This window comes from Panthera onca, chromosome B1 (assembly GCF_046562875.1).
Source record: "Panthera onca isolate mPanOnc1 chromosome B1, mPanOnc1 haplotype 2, whole genome shotgun sequence".
In the NCBI taxonomy this organism is placed as follows: Eukaryota; Metazoa; Chordata; class Mammalia; order Carnivora; family Felidae; genus Panthera; species Panthera onca.
In genome coordinates, this window is record NC_138342.1 from 194,188,599 (window position 1) to 194,204,941 (window position 16,343).

Consider the following 16,343-nt stretch of genomic DNA (forward strand, 5'->3'; position numbering starts at 1 on the left):
TCCAACATAAAATGAATATATTACAGTATCTTATTAAGATCATCAAAAGAAGACTGTTCTGCATGGTGTTCTAGAACCTAGTTCAGGGCTTCTCAATGTGTTTCTTAGACTTGTGAACTTTCTGTAAACTTTTAGTTACCACAATGTGACAACATGACCAGTTGCGCCAGAATATAAACTGATTATGCCACTACGTACGCTTCTGGTAGACTGTGATTCTAAAGATTCTTGCAACAATATTTCGCATCACAAATGGTGCTTCTCAGTGTGGCCTTGCCACTTCCCCATTGAGAAGTCATGTCATTTTCTCTTCCCCTTAGATCTGGGCTGGCCCTGTTGATCCATTCTGAGCAACAGACAGTGGTGGAGGTCATTCCCTATCACAATGGAGTCCAGGACTTAAAAAAATCTGAAGCTTCAGACTTAGACTCTTGGAAGGGGCCTTCCCTGAAGCAACTGGAACACAAGAAGTCTAAAGACCCTAACACTATACCATACAGTGGGGGAACAAAAGGTCACTAAAGCCACAGTGGTGGCAAAGAAGAGGAGATAAGAAAAGAGAAGAGGGGATAAAGGTGGAGAGGAGGGACAAAAAGGAGAGAGATGAGAAAAGATAAGGGAGGAGAAGAAAGAAGACAGTGGAGAGGAGAAGGGAAATGAGGACAGGGGAGGAGAGAGGCAAAGAGCCTGAGGGAGCGAGGTGGGGAAAAGAGAGAAGGGGATAGGGGAGGGGGGGGGGAGAAGGGGTGAGGAGAAGGCATTATCTGAATTAGAAGGGATTATCTGTTTCTCCTACCAGAACTGTTAAGATCATCTATGGATCAATGTACTTTGATCAATGCCAGCATGGAGTAGGTGCTCAAAATTATCTTGTGAATGAATAAGTGGATGAATGAATGAATGAATGAACGAATCAGTGAAGGTGATGTTAAATTTAAGAATCCTGTCTTTTTTTTTTAAATTTTTATTATTTTTTTAACGTTTATTTATTTTTGAGACAGAGAGAGACAGAGCATGAACAAAGGAGGGGCAGGGAGAGAGGGAGACACAGAATCTGAGGCAGGCTCAAGGCTCCGAGCCATCAGCCCAGAGCCCAACGTGGGGCTCGAACTCATGGACCGCAAGATCGTGACCTGAGTTGAAGTCGGACACTTAACTGACTGAGCCACCCAGGCGCCCCAATAATCCCTGTCTTAAATTTAGCTAATTATATTAGCTCATTCAGTTTAATAATAATGATAAAAATAAACATCTAGCAACATAGTTTTTAAAGTTAAAATCTCATTTACATTCAGATTCTTAGGTAAGTCAGATGACGTGATTATTATTCTACAGAAGTAGAAAGTGAAAATCAGATTTTATGACAAGCACATTTTCAGTCATCTAGAAAAGATATGGAACTTAACAGTTTTCCCAGCAATAACACATTAAAACCAATCAAAATCACAACAGAAAATCTCCCCATTTCTGAAGGACATACTCTACATTACATACTTCATTTTTATATTCTCAAAACCCCATAAGGTAAGGATTATCAGCCTCATTATTTCCCCTAATTTAGAGTGTATCATATTAATGTTCAGGTATTTTAAGTAACACTCAAATTAAACAGTGAGAAGCCAAGACTTAATCACACACTGTCTGATTCATAACCAGTTAGTCCTCTCATTCCCAGCATCCTGTTTCTAAAGCCTCTGTCATTTCCAATATGATGTCACACCTCAGCTCAATACCATCTCCAAATTCAAAGTGAGAATAAAGAAGTATTGTGATAGCGCTGTTTGAGTCTAAACTCAGCATTCTTACCAAGTGAGAGGCAATATGGCAGAGATGGAATATGTAGGCCTCCTCTCCACTTACTTAATAAATTGTGTGTTGGGGTCATATGGGGGGGATTGTGTTTCTTTGCTAGCCTTTGCTTTAAGTTTGCTTTTATGAACAACAAAGGAATCTAGTGATTGACCTGTTTTTTCTTTGCCATAGTGGTAATATAAACAAAAAACAGCAACTGAATTTATGCAAATATTTTTTCAAAAATTTTATTTATTTTTGAGGGAGAGATAGAGCATGAGTTGGGGAGGGGCAAAGACAGAGGAGGACACAGAATCTGAAGCAGGCTCCAGGCTCTGAGCTGTCAGCACAGAGTCTGACATGGGGCTCGAACTCATGGACTGTGAGATCATGACCTGAGCCAAAGTTGGGTGTTTTACCACCTCAGCCACCCAGGATCCCCTGAACTTATCCAAATATTGATTGAAACCATTTTCTCTTCTGAGTCACCAATGAAATGGTGAAGGCTTCATGATTTATTTATTCAGCTAAATTTTTGGCTTCCTTTAATATGTTCAATATTGACACTTTGATATATCTATTGAAGATATCTAATTTTTGAATTTCTTGTTGAGGGATCTCCTAGAAACTGGATATCCCTTTCAAAATCTTTTTACTGAGCAACCAAAGGATGCTATGGCATGGTTAGTGACACATAATTTCTCTGGAGATTTTCTTTGGATCACTGCTTCTTTGGCCATTCGTTTGATTTTGTGCCCAACAGTTGTTGTAGAATTAGCATTTTGGGGAGACTGGGTGGCTCAGTTGGTTAGGCATCTCACTTTTGATTTTGGCTCAGGTCATAATCTCATGGTTCATGAGATTGAGCCCCATGTCCGGCTCTAAGCTGACATTATAGAGCCTGCTTCAGATTCTCTCTCTCCCTCTCTCTCTGCCCCTTCTCTGCTTGCATATATGCGTTCTCTCTTGCTTGCTCTCTCTCTCTCTCTAAATAAATAAATAAACATTAAAAAAACTTTAGAATTAGCATTCTGAAAACAAAGCTCTTTCTTAGGTATCATACTGACAGTATTGCCAGATGTATGGTAGCCACATTGATCTCTGTCCACACCAAGTGCTATACTGAGTTTATTGCCTTCCTTCCGCTATGAGTGACAGCTGAAGTTACAGAAAAAGTACACACTCATCATCACCATGTAAAAAGAAATTTTCCCCCTAGAAGCTATTAGGAACCTATTTTTTTTTTCATTTATATTTGTCATCAGGACAATTATAATGTAAACTCTTTCCTTTCCTGGCTGCAGGACTCAAGGGATAGATATGCCAGAAATCAATATGCTATAACAAAGAGTTATTGTCATCAATAATCCCCATGGAGAAGCATCTTTATGAGCCACACCAACCTGCCAGCCTCACTGCTCATAGGGTCCCCTGTGTGCCTCTGATTTCCCTTCTAGGATTTTATTACTACTTTTGTGTTCCTAACAAGTCATGAGAAATTATTATTTCTCTAACCTAAAGCTATTCTGCTCTACACAATATACACCACTAGAGTGATTTTTCATAATCATATTTAAAGTAATTTGTGTCATTAAGTTCATTATCAGATACAAAGATAGATAAATTAGTAACCAAATCCTTGATTTTAATATCTTCTTTCAGAAAAAATGAAAAATTACCAGAAAATTCAGTTATTGTGTGGGAGTTGAAGTAAATGAGTAGTTGGTATTAATTTTAAAAAGATACAGATAGGTCAAACATTCAAAAAACTTATTTTATGGCAATACATTCAAACTAACCTGGGACAGTATCAGAGGTAATTTGATATCATAAAACATGTGAGACAAACTGAGAAAATAGACTGTGTATAGGTAGTTGGGGCAGAGAGATGGAATAATATTACATCATAAGCCTTCAATATGCTCTTTTTTATTTGAAAGTTAAACTATATTTGGAAAGGCTGAAATAATTATATGCTAATTTGAACAGCTAGGTTGTATGAGAAATGGCTTAAAACTTCCTTTTTGATATCCTCTGAGAGTTGGAATCCGTTATAATTGTCTTTCTTCAGATGGAAAAAAATGTAACTGCTTTTCAACAAGTGATTATTTCTCTTTCTCTTTTTGTCTAGAAATCCTATGCTTCCTCAGACAATTCCTTTTGTAACAAACTTGCCTCCTCTCTACAGCCAGTTCCAGTGAGTCCACCTTTACAGGATCTGGGACTAGGACAGAAGGTATATCCTTGAACATTTCTTCACTGGGACTTCAACATGTTCTTAACATTTAGACAAAAGCTGGTATATATTACTATATACATGAACATATATGTATACATACATGCATATAGACACTAGTCATTTTTTGAAGTTTTTTCTTAAAGGTGGAACATGTTTAATTTTTTTTCACATTTATTTATTTTTCAGAGACAGAAAGAGACAGAGCATGAGCAGAGAGGGGCAGAGAGAGAAAGGGAGCACAAAATCTGAAGCAGGCTCCAGCCTCCGAGCTGTCAGCACAGAGCCGGATGCGGGGCTTGAACCCACGAACTGTGAGATCATGACCTGATCCTATTCCAGCCACTTAACTGACTGAACAAACTAGGCACCCCTAGACATTACTCATTTTAATGAAGAATTAATTTTCAGTAAAAAAATAAATTATTACCATATTTCATATTTATTGCTGACAATGTCATATTTATTGCTGATGCAACCCCCATGGCATCTTTGTTAATAATCTAAAAATATACACCTGGGTACAGCTACTGGTATTTCAACCTTCAGGCTTGGCAGAAACTAATTCCATTATAATCTAATACTACGTCAACTCTGGCAAATATACCATTAAGCTATAATAATCACAACCGATTTACCCAATTTCAAACATAAAACTTCTACAAATATAATGTGTAGAAAATATGATTTCATGTTCTTGTCTTCACATTAAATACATCCACAAAGCCTTAAAGCATATTGAGTTATATTTAGGTTAAAGCATTAACTGTTATTTTTCTCCTGATAAACAATATACATTGTAATTAATCTCTTAATATTCCTTGTTTTCAAAAATCTACACACACACACACATATTAACACCGACACCTACATACACCACAATTCAAAATACTGCAGTTAGAATATGATGAGTATTCATATGTTTTATATCTTCTGTATTTATACCCTCCTGTTAATTCATTATTATAAAACTTAATCATAATTCCAATAAATACTTATTAATGAAAGTTAATGTTTATATAAGACTGTTAAAAATACATCTTCACTCAGTACTTTAAGGAGAAAATTCAACTCACATATTCATACTTGACTGAGTTTATCTGAGCACTTATAAAATTTTTTCATTTGACCGTGATACAGCATTATGACATTGAAGTAAATTAAAGCATGTCATTATACATGACTCCTAGCCCCTCTCTTAAAATGGTGATCCGCTAGGCATATGTATCAAGCCTTCTTCAAATATGCCATTAAAATATAGACCAAGATGTAAAATATTACATAATCAGTGTTAGCTAATAATAGCTAAGTTTGAGTGTTAATACTCTGCAAAAAACTTTTTGATTTTCTGGTATAAAAAAAAACCACATTTCTATGTGAGAGAAAAAGAACACACTGAAGGTCATTGAGGTTAGGTATTAATCTGAAGTCATATAGCAAATATTCAGAGCCAAGTCTTGAACTCAAGTCTCTTTGATTCAAATCTTGTGTCTTTACTACACCACAGTCCATTGGTAAAGAGGTTAGCAAATTTTCTAGATTACCTATTTTTTTAATTGATGGGAAGGGACAAGCACATTCTTGAATTAAGCACTCATATCCTTAACTTTTCTGCTTTACTAACTCCTATCTTCCAAATCTAATTTTACTAAAAATTCACTTTATTGACAAGAAAAACTGGTAGCTATGATCCAAATACATTGTTGTATGAACAAAATCTTGATTGTCAATAAAAAAAAACGGAGAAGGAAATATTTCTATTTTCCCAACCTCCAACCTTCAAGCAGGAAAATAGCAAACAGGAAACACAGTTGGGAGAGTTGGGATGTATGCCTGTTTTTTAACACAAGCGTGTAACCTATTCAAAGAAAAAACTCCAATTCTCTAGTTACGTCAGATAACCTGACACAAAAGAAAAACACCAAAATTCTCCCAGAACACTTGTATTACCTAGAAATCTGTTATGTGTCACATTTAAAGTAAGGTTTAGTCCAACCTAAATGACGTGAGAGTTTTGTTTTATGGAGGAGGAAGCAGATAGTATCCGTGAAAACAGGAAACAATACTAAGGGCTTTCAGCCACTTTACATACCAAATGCTAGTACTGGATAGAGTCAGAGGAACACAACTTTCACAATGACCTACAATAGAAGCAGAAAAAATGTGTACTAAAAACTGTCTGCTTGCTTAAGAAAAAAGATACAAATAGGAATGATTTGTATGAAATAATAAAAGACAGCCAAAACAAAAGGACAGTTTTTTTAGAGGCAAATCTTAACATGGAGGTAACAGAAATAAGGAAGAAACTGAAGTAGAAAAACAATCCATATTTATTTGCAGGTTGTACAGGACTATTACTGGCTGGAAAAAAAGCACAACTTTTCTTTGGTTTCTTATAAAGAGCAAATGTCAGAAATTCAGAATATGAAGGAAATATATAGATAAATTAGAGAGAGGATTGATGGGGGGAGAGAACGGAAAGAGAGAAGGAGAAAGGGAAATAGAGAACAAATATGCAGTTAATCAAACTTGTCCACCAAATGGTAGACAAATTAATGAAAAACAACATGATTAGAAACGGTACGGTATAAATTATTTCAAGGCTAAAAAACAAACAAAACAAAAACAAAAACAAAAAAGTAAGTAACCTACAGTCATTGGCATTTAGTCATGGCATTACTAAAATAATTGAATAATTTGTGCTCCCATTATGCTTTCTGGGATGGAAAAGAATTGAAGGTACACATAGCCCTCTGGGAACTCCCATCTTCTACAGGTAATGTTGTTAACGAGATAGGTTGGATCAGTGGGACACACGTTAATCCTTATGAAACTAAGAAACTAGTCAAAACCTAGGACTCAAGAAGGAAATTTCAAAGTAGTAAAGGAGTAAGTATAATGCCTGTTATGATTATGGCTTAAAAATAAGACACTGAAGGTAAGTATTCATTTCTGGAAAATAAATGATGTTAATTAAGATTTTTTTTAATGTTTACTTATTTGTGTGTGTGTGTGTGTGTGTGAGAGAGAGAGAGAGAGAGAGAGAGAATATCAGGAAAGGGCAGAGACAGAGGAAGACACAGGGTCAGGGCTCTGAGCTGTCAGCCCAGAGTCAGACATGGGGCTCAAACTCATAAGCTGTTAGATCATGACCTGAGCAGAAGTCAGATGCTTAAGTGACTGAGCCACCCAGGTTTCCCAGATGCTAATTTTTTAAAAATATCAAACTGATTGCATAAACTTGTATTACATTTATGAGCATGACTGAGAAGTGTGCTTCAAATAAAAAATAAAGAATATATCAGTTGATGGAATACTACTTGGTGATCAAAAAGAATGAAATCTTGCCATTTACAACGATAAGGATGAAACTTGAGTGTATTATGCAAAGTGAAATAAGTCAGTCAGAGAAAGGCAGATATCATATGTTTTCACTCATATGTGGAACTTGAGAAACTTAACAAAAGACCATGGGGGAAGGGGAGGGGGAAAAATAGTTATGAACAGAGAGGGAGGGAGGCAAACCATAAGAGACTCTAAATACTGAGAACAAACTGAGGGTGGATGGGTGTTGGGAGAGAGGGGAAAATAGGTGATGGGCACTAAGGAGGGCACTTGTTGGGATGAGCACTGGGTGTTGTATGTAAGCGATGAACCACAGGAAACTACCCCCAAAACCAAGACCACATTGTATATACTGTATGTTAGCCAAATTGACAATAAATTATACTAGAAAAATAAATAAATAATTAATTAAAACTAGGTTAAAAAAACTAGCTGTCAGTGAGAAATAGAACAACAACAAAAAAAGTAAATAAAATTAGAACTCAAGTGGTAAAATAGCCAGTAAATAAAATAATAAAGAAAATATAGATACATATTTTAGAAAAACTAGAATTCATTTGAAAGCATTTAATAGAGAAAACAGATTATGTTTATAGAGGCAAATGTATTTGAAAAAGATAATGAAATAAAATATCTTTATATAAATACACACGTATATATAATTTACAATAATCACAAATTTACAAAGAAAATTTTATGAAATAAATCCCACTAGATTTATGTGATGTTACATTTTTTAAAACATGTAATTATTATATTATGTATATTAAAGATTAGGGTAGATACATAGATGAATCAAAATCAAACATCTCTGAAAATTTGTTAAGACATTAAACCATCACTCATCTTCAAAATATTCAAGGAAGAGCAAAGAGTAAAATATAAAGTAACAGCTTTATTTCTTTTATCTACCATCCCTAAAATAAACACAATCACCCATATATGATACATGTTTGAGCTCATTGTATTAAGATATTAAAATTTTAACATTTATTTATATATACATGGATTTATTTAAATTTTTAAAAAATGGTATCTCAGAGTAAGTTTTGACCTCAATATTTTCTTTCTTTGATTTCTAGTAATTAATTTTTTTCTAATTGCTTTTTTTAAATAGCTGTGTTATGATTTTAAAATTAGCTTTATTCTCAGAAAATGTGCATCATTCCTAGAATATTTACTTTTGGTTCTTTCTCTTAAGTTATTTATATTCATACTAAACAGCAGCACTTTGCTCCACAATTTCAAGATGGGACTTTTAAATTTCTTTCTGGATATACCGTTCATACTCTGCAACAAGAGCCCTGTGTATCCTTGATCACAGAGAACACCTGCCTATTTCATATTCGGTTTACACTAAATATTTTTTTTTCTTCCAATCTCATCATTTCCAGAGGGAAGCAAAATGTTCAGTTCAGGAAAGTTTATGGCATGTGTCATTATGTCAGTCCAAAGATTATTCTGCAAACAAGCAAAAAAACTAACAAAAACACTTAGTACTCAACAGGGCATTGAAATTCTCCTTCACAGCACAGCAGCCAGTGATACAAATTGAGTTTCACTCCATGGAACTGAAAAGTAGCTACTCTCAAAAAGCTTGATTTCAACATTAAAAGATGGTGGTTGTCATGGTAGGTACCATAAGGGACCCTCTTATTATTTTACTCTTGTATCATTATGCTCTAAGAGACTAAATTCATCTGGATTCTGTTTCAAACACTTGAAGAAGTCACATAATTATATGCAGCTAAAGATACATCTGAGATTTATTGAAAATACAAGAGGAGATGATAGTTCTCTAAGAAACATTAGGTTCTCAGAAGAAATCTTTGTAATTAGAGATGGGTCTGATAATATGACGATTTTTTAATTTCATTGACAGGGTATATTACTCTAGTTTGTATGCTTTGTCACAGAGTTGGTTAGTTTATTTCTCTAGTGCTGAATATGAAAATATACTTTGTAAGAATTATTTTCTCTTTGAAAGAATAGCTATTAATGCAAACCAAAACATCTGGATAAATGCATGGTAGAAACATATAGGAAAAACAAACACACAAAAAAATGTGAAAAGGGAAGATTAGCCTAGGAAAATACTGGAAGCTATTGGGGGAGAATTTTTAATAAATGCCATGTACAAGCTAACGTTAAAAAGGGATTTCTGATTTCTTACCCTTTGTTGACAGAAAATAAACAGATAGACTGTAGAAGGAACCAATTAATTTCTTTTTGCTTTGTCTCTAATGATACAGACCTGCTTGGGAAATAGAGCATAATGATTGGGGCAGCATATTAAAATTTGTGTTACTTTTACATGAATTCTCACTATACATAGGCAAGATTCTGGTTTAGCAATCTCAAAGCAAATCAGCCCTATAATTTTCATTATAGCTAAAATCTCAATATAACAAAATATAGTAAGTTTCTAAAACAAAGGTCCTTCTATTTCCTTGGTCCACAGTACTCTTAGTATTTTGATAATTTTTCAAAGCATCCATAAGCCAAAATTAATATTTAATTCTATTTAGTAGGTAGTTAAGCACACAGGCTTAACAGTAGTTGTTTCTGTCCAAAAAATGCTGTTGTTCCCTCAAAAATTAAAAATATCCCACAGCATCCCTTCAATTCAGTGCAACATACAAGGGTGCCAGTTTGGGAACCACTTAAGTAATTTTGCTTGTAAATCTTTATCTAAAATTTATTTGAAAATAAGTTAGGTTTTAATATTTGTTAAATCAAATTTTATTATATGTGTAGAGTTGTTATTAAAAATCATTTTTTTCTTATCAGAAGGAGGGCAAAAAGCTGCAGAGAAGTTTTACTTCCCTTCACTTTTTCAGGCACTTCCATTTATTCAAATGTACATTATCAAATAATTCATACACACCTCATACAATAATATTCCTCTCACAGAAGGCTTTTTTTTTTTTTTTCCAAAAATAAACCCTTTCCTGGACAGGCACAGTTCAAATGGACTTTCCTCAATTTGAGCTTTATCAAAGAAAGGGATAATTTTAAAGATCCATAGAATTAAACAAAAATGTTATTTTTACTGAAGACGAATACTTAAAATGTTCATGACACAGGCAGTGGGAAATTTGCTGCACATAAGACAGAATTGCCAAGCATTTGCTCTAACAACATATACTTTACTTTAAAACTGGGGACAACCTCATTACCATCATTTTATTCATTTAAAAAATTACAACCTAGTTGAGATCTACGTCAATGTCACCGTCCTAAAACGCAACGTGAGGAGACAGGTTCTGTAATGTCTAATTTCCTTATTGCCAAGGTAGTACTAACAGTGTCATTATATATTGCAAATATTCACCATTATATTCAAGTGTTGTGAAAATGCCAGATCAGGTCATGGATAAACATGGATATATTCACATACCTTTTGGCAGCTACTGAATTTAACGATTTGAAATAAGTAATGAGTGAAATGTTGGTAGAGATATTGAAATAAATAGATGGCGAGACAAACATATGTAGGGATAGACTGTGGCAAAGTGCCAGTAAGTAACGACGTGTAAGGATGATTTGTCAAATCCTAACCCCGCCTATTACTAGCTGTGTGAACTTAGACAACTTATTCAACCTAATCGTCTCTCAATATCCTCTTGTGTAACGTGGGGACAATAACATACACAACCCTCAGGATTATTACAAAGACTGAGATAGTAAATATATGTAAAGAAGGTAAATTAGTGCCTGCGACTACCAAGTGCTACAGAAGCACTGATAGTTGCCGACATTTTTTTGTTTTTTATAATTATTATAAAGTTAAAAAATCATGTACAAAATTCCAAAGATACAGAAATGAGCAAATGCATTTTCTCTAATTTTAGAAAATAAATAGAAGTCCTATTTACTTATACTTAGTATATATAAAATTTTAAAGATATTTCATATTTTATTTCATATCTTGAGAGTTTAAAATCTGTCTGCCACAGAATATTTGCCTATTAGTGAATTTTTGCCCTACTAAAAGAAATGTTTGATGACCGATAATAGCATTTAATTCATTGAAAATCTATTGTAAATTAGTGTCTAACATTTTAAACTACATTTCCCAAAATTTGTCCCTGTTTTTCAAAATAATCAATGAAACTGATTACAGGAGATTAGCAGAATATGAACACTTGTTTTAATTAATTATATAAGCAATTAAATATAAGTAAACAGAACAAATGGAAAATAAAATTCTCTAATATTAGCGATACTGACTGACATTTTTGGCCATCTACTATATGCCAGAAGCTCATTTAAGTTAGATATATCAAGCCAATCTTCAGAAAAACCCTGTAAATATTGTTATTGCTTCATTTACATGTAAGAAAAATAGATATTTAGCTCTACTGGTAAGTTTAAGATTTGTTGTCAGACAGTCTAGATTTCCATTCTTAACCTCAATTTTATAATGTGAAGACAAACAACAAAACAAGCCCTGTAGGTTACAGATCAAAGTAAAAATCTGTGACATAAAGTCTTTCCTTTCCTTAGAGTTTATATATTGAACCTGACTTTGTCTTAGTAATGGCTAAGATTTCACATTGCAAACAATTTGCTTTCTTTTGTTTCTCAAAAGGAGTATAAAAATATATACATGGTTACATTTTTCTGTATTCTAACAAACTAGATAACTTACTGTGTAGATTTTAAAATACTCTTCATTTTGCTTTTGATAAATATTACAGTTAATATGGAAGAATATAAAAGTTTTAAAATAGTTTTATTGAGAGACAATTTGCTTACAATAAATTAAACAGATTTAAAGTGACAAATTTCATGTTTTACCAATGCACATACCTTTTGTAATCATCAAACCAGTTAAGACAAGGAGAACATATTCATCACTTCCTCCCCAATTCTCCTGATCTCATGCAAAATTTAAAGGAAAACTGACCCCTTTATGGTATTGGAATTTCCTTCTCTATCCTTGACAACTCTCCCTGCTTTGAAATAGGCTCTGCTTTAAATTAACATAGACACTCTTGCCTCCTTTTGATTAGTATTCAGATGGTATGTTATTCTTCTTCCATTTACTTTTCTTCCTTTCCTTCCTTCCTTCCTTCTTTCCTTCCTCCCCTCCCCCCTCGTCCCCTCCCCCCTCGTCCCCTCCTCTCCCCCCCTCCCCTACCCCTTCCTCCCCTCCCCTCCCCTCTCCTCTCCTTTCTTCCAGAGACAGCAATGTGCCTGAGAGAATGAGCAGGGGAGGGACAGAGGGAGAGGGAGAGAGAATCTCAGGCAGGTTCCACACCCAACGTGGAGCCAGTGGTGGGGCTTCATCTCATAACTTCAGTATCGCAACCTGAGCCTAAATCAGGAGTCAGATGCTTAACCGACTGAACCACAAAGGCACCGCTCCTTCCATTTACTTTTTATCTGTATTTAAAGTAGGTTTCTTGTAGACAGCATGTAGGTGGGTCATGTTTTTGGATTCTTTCTGACAATCTATCTTTTAACTGAAGCATTCAGATCATTGATTTTCAAACTGAATGTAGCTGATTAACATCTACCATAAGTTTCTGTTTCCTATTAGTTGCCCTCAGGTTTGATCCACTTTTTGTCTTCCCCTCTTTTTTAAAAAAGAATGTTTGCTTATTTTTGAGAGAGAGTGAGAAAGAGAGCACTAGTGGAGGAGGCACAGAGAGAGAAGGGGACAAGGATCCGAAGCAGGCTCTGCGCTGACAGCAGAGAGCCGGGTGCCAGGTTTGCACCCACAAACTATGAGATCATTACCTGAGCCAAAGTCAGACACTCAACAAACTGAGACACCCAGGCACCATCCCTTTTTCTTTTCTTTTCTTTTTTTTTTTTTGCCTTTTATAGTTTTAACTGGATATTCTAGAGGATTCCATTTTCTATCCTTAACATATTGGTTATACTTTTTTTTTTTTTTTAACATTTTAGTGGTTGCCCTACAGTTTACAATATACTTTGCAACTAGTTCAAGTCTACTTTCAAATAACACTTTACCACTTCACTGGTATTGTATAACAACAAAATAGTCCTATTTTTTTCCCCCTCAATGTATCATTGCTGTCACTCACGTCACTTATATGACTATCCATGAGCGTATGTGCATGTGCATAAAACACACACATAAGCATTCATAATAAATGCATCATTAGTATTATTTCAAAAACTGATCTGTTAAGTCAATTAAGAATAAGAAAAATAAATGTTCTGATTGCATTTTCGCTTATTCTTTCTTTATGTAGACCCAAAAGTATGCTTCCATCTCTTTAAAGAACTTCTTTTAACACATTTTTTAAAATTCCAGTTTAATTCGCATACAGTGTTATATTAGTTTCTGTATCTTTTGACACTTCCTGTAACGCAGGTTTACTGGCAACGAATTGCCTCCATTTTGGTTTGGATGAGAACATCTTTACTTCTCCTTCACTATTAAAGGATAATTTTTCACAATATAGAATTCAAATAGATGTTTTTTCCTCAACATTTTAATACTTCACTCCACTTTCTACTTACAATAGTTTTTGAGGAGAAGTTAGATTTAATTCTTATCTTTGTTCCTCTAAAGATATGGTATTTTTCAACTCTGGCTTCTTTGCTTTTTTTTTTTTTTTTATGTATGATTTTCTGCAGATTGAAAATGACACACCTAGGTTGGTTTTCTTTGATATTTACCCTGTTTGGTATTTGCTGAGGTTCTTGAATCTGTGGTTTAGTGCCCGACATCAATATGGGAAAATTTTCAGTCATTATTCTTTCGAAAATTTCTTCTGTTGCTTTCTCTTTTTTTTCTTCTGGTATTCCCATTAAAAGTATGTTGCACCTTTCTAGTTGTTCCATAGTCATTGAATGTTCTGTGCTATATATATACACACATATATACACACATAGATATGTGTGTGTGTGTATATATATATATTTTTTTTTTTATATACCTTTCTAGTATATATATATATATATAACAACCTTTCTAGTTGTTCCATAGTCATTGAATGTTCTGTGCTATATATACACACACATATATACACACATAGATATGTGTGTGTGTGTATATATATATATATTTTTTTATATACCTTTCTAATATATATATATATATATATATATATATATATATATATATATATAACAACCTTTCTAGTTGTTCCATAGTCATTGAATGTTCTGTGCTATATATATACACACATATATACACACATAGATGTGTGTGTGTGTGTGTATATATATATATATATATATATATTTTTTTTTTTTTTTTTTTTTTTTTTTTTACCTAGTCTTTGGTCACTTTGCTTTTGGTTTTTGACAATTCTAATAATATGTCTTCTAGTGCAGACATTCCATTCTCAGCCATCTCCAGTCTATTATTAAGCCCCTCAGACGCATCTCCATTTAAGTTACAATGTCTTCTGTCTCTAGCACTTTTTGTTGTTGTTATTCTTTCTTAGGATTTCCGTGTCTCTGCTTCCATCACTCAACTGTTCCTGCATGCTGTCTACTGTAGCTATGAGAGCCCTAGCATACTTATTGTAGCTGTATTAAATTCTCAGTCTGAGAATTTCAACCTCTCTGACATGTCGAGTTCTAATGCGTACTCTGTCTCTTCAAATTGTGTTTGACTTTTCCTATGCCGTGACATTGTTTTCTGGGTAGCCTGACATGTTGCACCAGGTAAAAGGAACTGCTGTGACTAGGTCTTTGGTAATGCGGTGGTGAGCCGTGGGGGCAGGGGAAGCATTCTCTAGACGTATGGCCCGGTGGCAGTCTTGCAGCGAGCCTGTGGCCCTGGGCTGTGAAATTCACAAGCTTCTTAGTTCTTTTCTCCCTCCCGAGGTGGGACAGGATGGCTCCAGAGTGGGCTAGACTTGCATATTCCCTTCTCCCGTGTGGAAGGCTGGAACTGACTGCAGTTGGGCCTGTCCCTTTCTCCAAGTCACTCAGGCTCTGAAAACACCCCAGAAGGTCAGGCTCTGGTTAACCAGCTCCTCCTGAGGGCTTGCCTTGTTCAGCAAAACAGTACTCTGGCATATCTCAAAATGGTTCCTTTTCCCTTCTCCTGCCAGAAGCAGGAGAGGAGTTTTTCTCTGATATTTACTGGGGGCAGACCTGGTGAAGATCCTGGCAGTAAACCTTACCATATTGAGCCCCACCCCCAATCTCCCTAGAGCTTCAAATTCTTAGGTTTGAGGTGTCTGGGCACCTCAGTCAGTTAAGCACTGGACTCTTGATTTCAGCTCAGGTCATGATCTCATGGTTCGTGGGATCAAACCCCACATTTGCCTTTGTGTTGACAGTGTGGACCCTGCTTGGGATTCTCTTCTCACTCTCTCTCTGCCCACCCCCTCCCCCCCATCTCTATAAAAAAACAAAACAAAACAAAAAAACCCTTAAGTTCTTAGGTTGTTCACACTGAGCCCACAGCAATTTGTCATATAGGGTTCAGATTTTCCTACCGTGGTCCTGGTTGCTATTGTGGCTTCCCCTCATTAGTCCGTTATGGTAAGCCTTAACACCCTATAAGAGCCTGTCTGCTTCCAATTACTGGGAGCATCAGTTTGCCTGTAAGCTCCCCTCTCTCATGCATCCAAGAAGAGTTTTTAATTTTTCTATCTGTTCAGCTCTTTGTTGGCAGGACAAAGTGATACCTCCAAGCACCTTACATGTGGAACTGGAAATCAGAAGTCTCATTTTCTGAATTTATTATCAAGAGAATCATACATTATGTGCTCTTTTGTTACATTCTTTCGACTCAGCATACTTTGATATTAATTCATATTGTCGCTATATCAATAATTTATGCATTTTATTTCTGTATAGTATCCCATTGTATAGAGTATACAACTGATTTGTTTATCCATTCTCCTGTAGGTTGGTTGTGTTATTTCAGGGTTATGGCTATTACAAATACAGTTCTTATGAATACTCACAAACAATACTTTGTATACATGCACTTTCATTTATTTTGGGAAAATATCTGAAATTATAA

At 34.9% G+C, this 16,343-nt stretch overlaps 1 non-coding gene across 1 annotated transcript; it reads right to left on the reverse strand.

Moving 5' to 3' along the window:
• Positions 1 to 3,932: 3,932 nt before the first annotated feature.
• On the reverse strand, positions 3,933 to 4,056 carry LOC132693480 (small nucleolar RNA SNORD22). The gene has a single exon (XR_009616847.1). It is a non-coding gene; the product is annotated as a small nucleolar RNA SNORD22 (small nucleolar RNA).
• Positions 4,057 to 16,343: the final 12,287 nt, after the last annotated feature.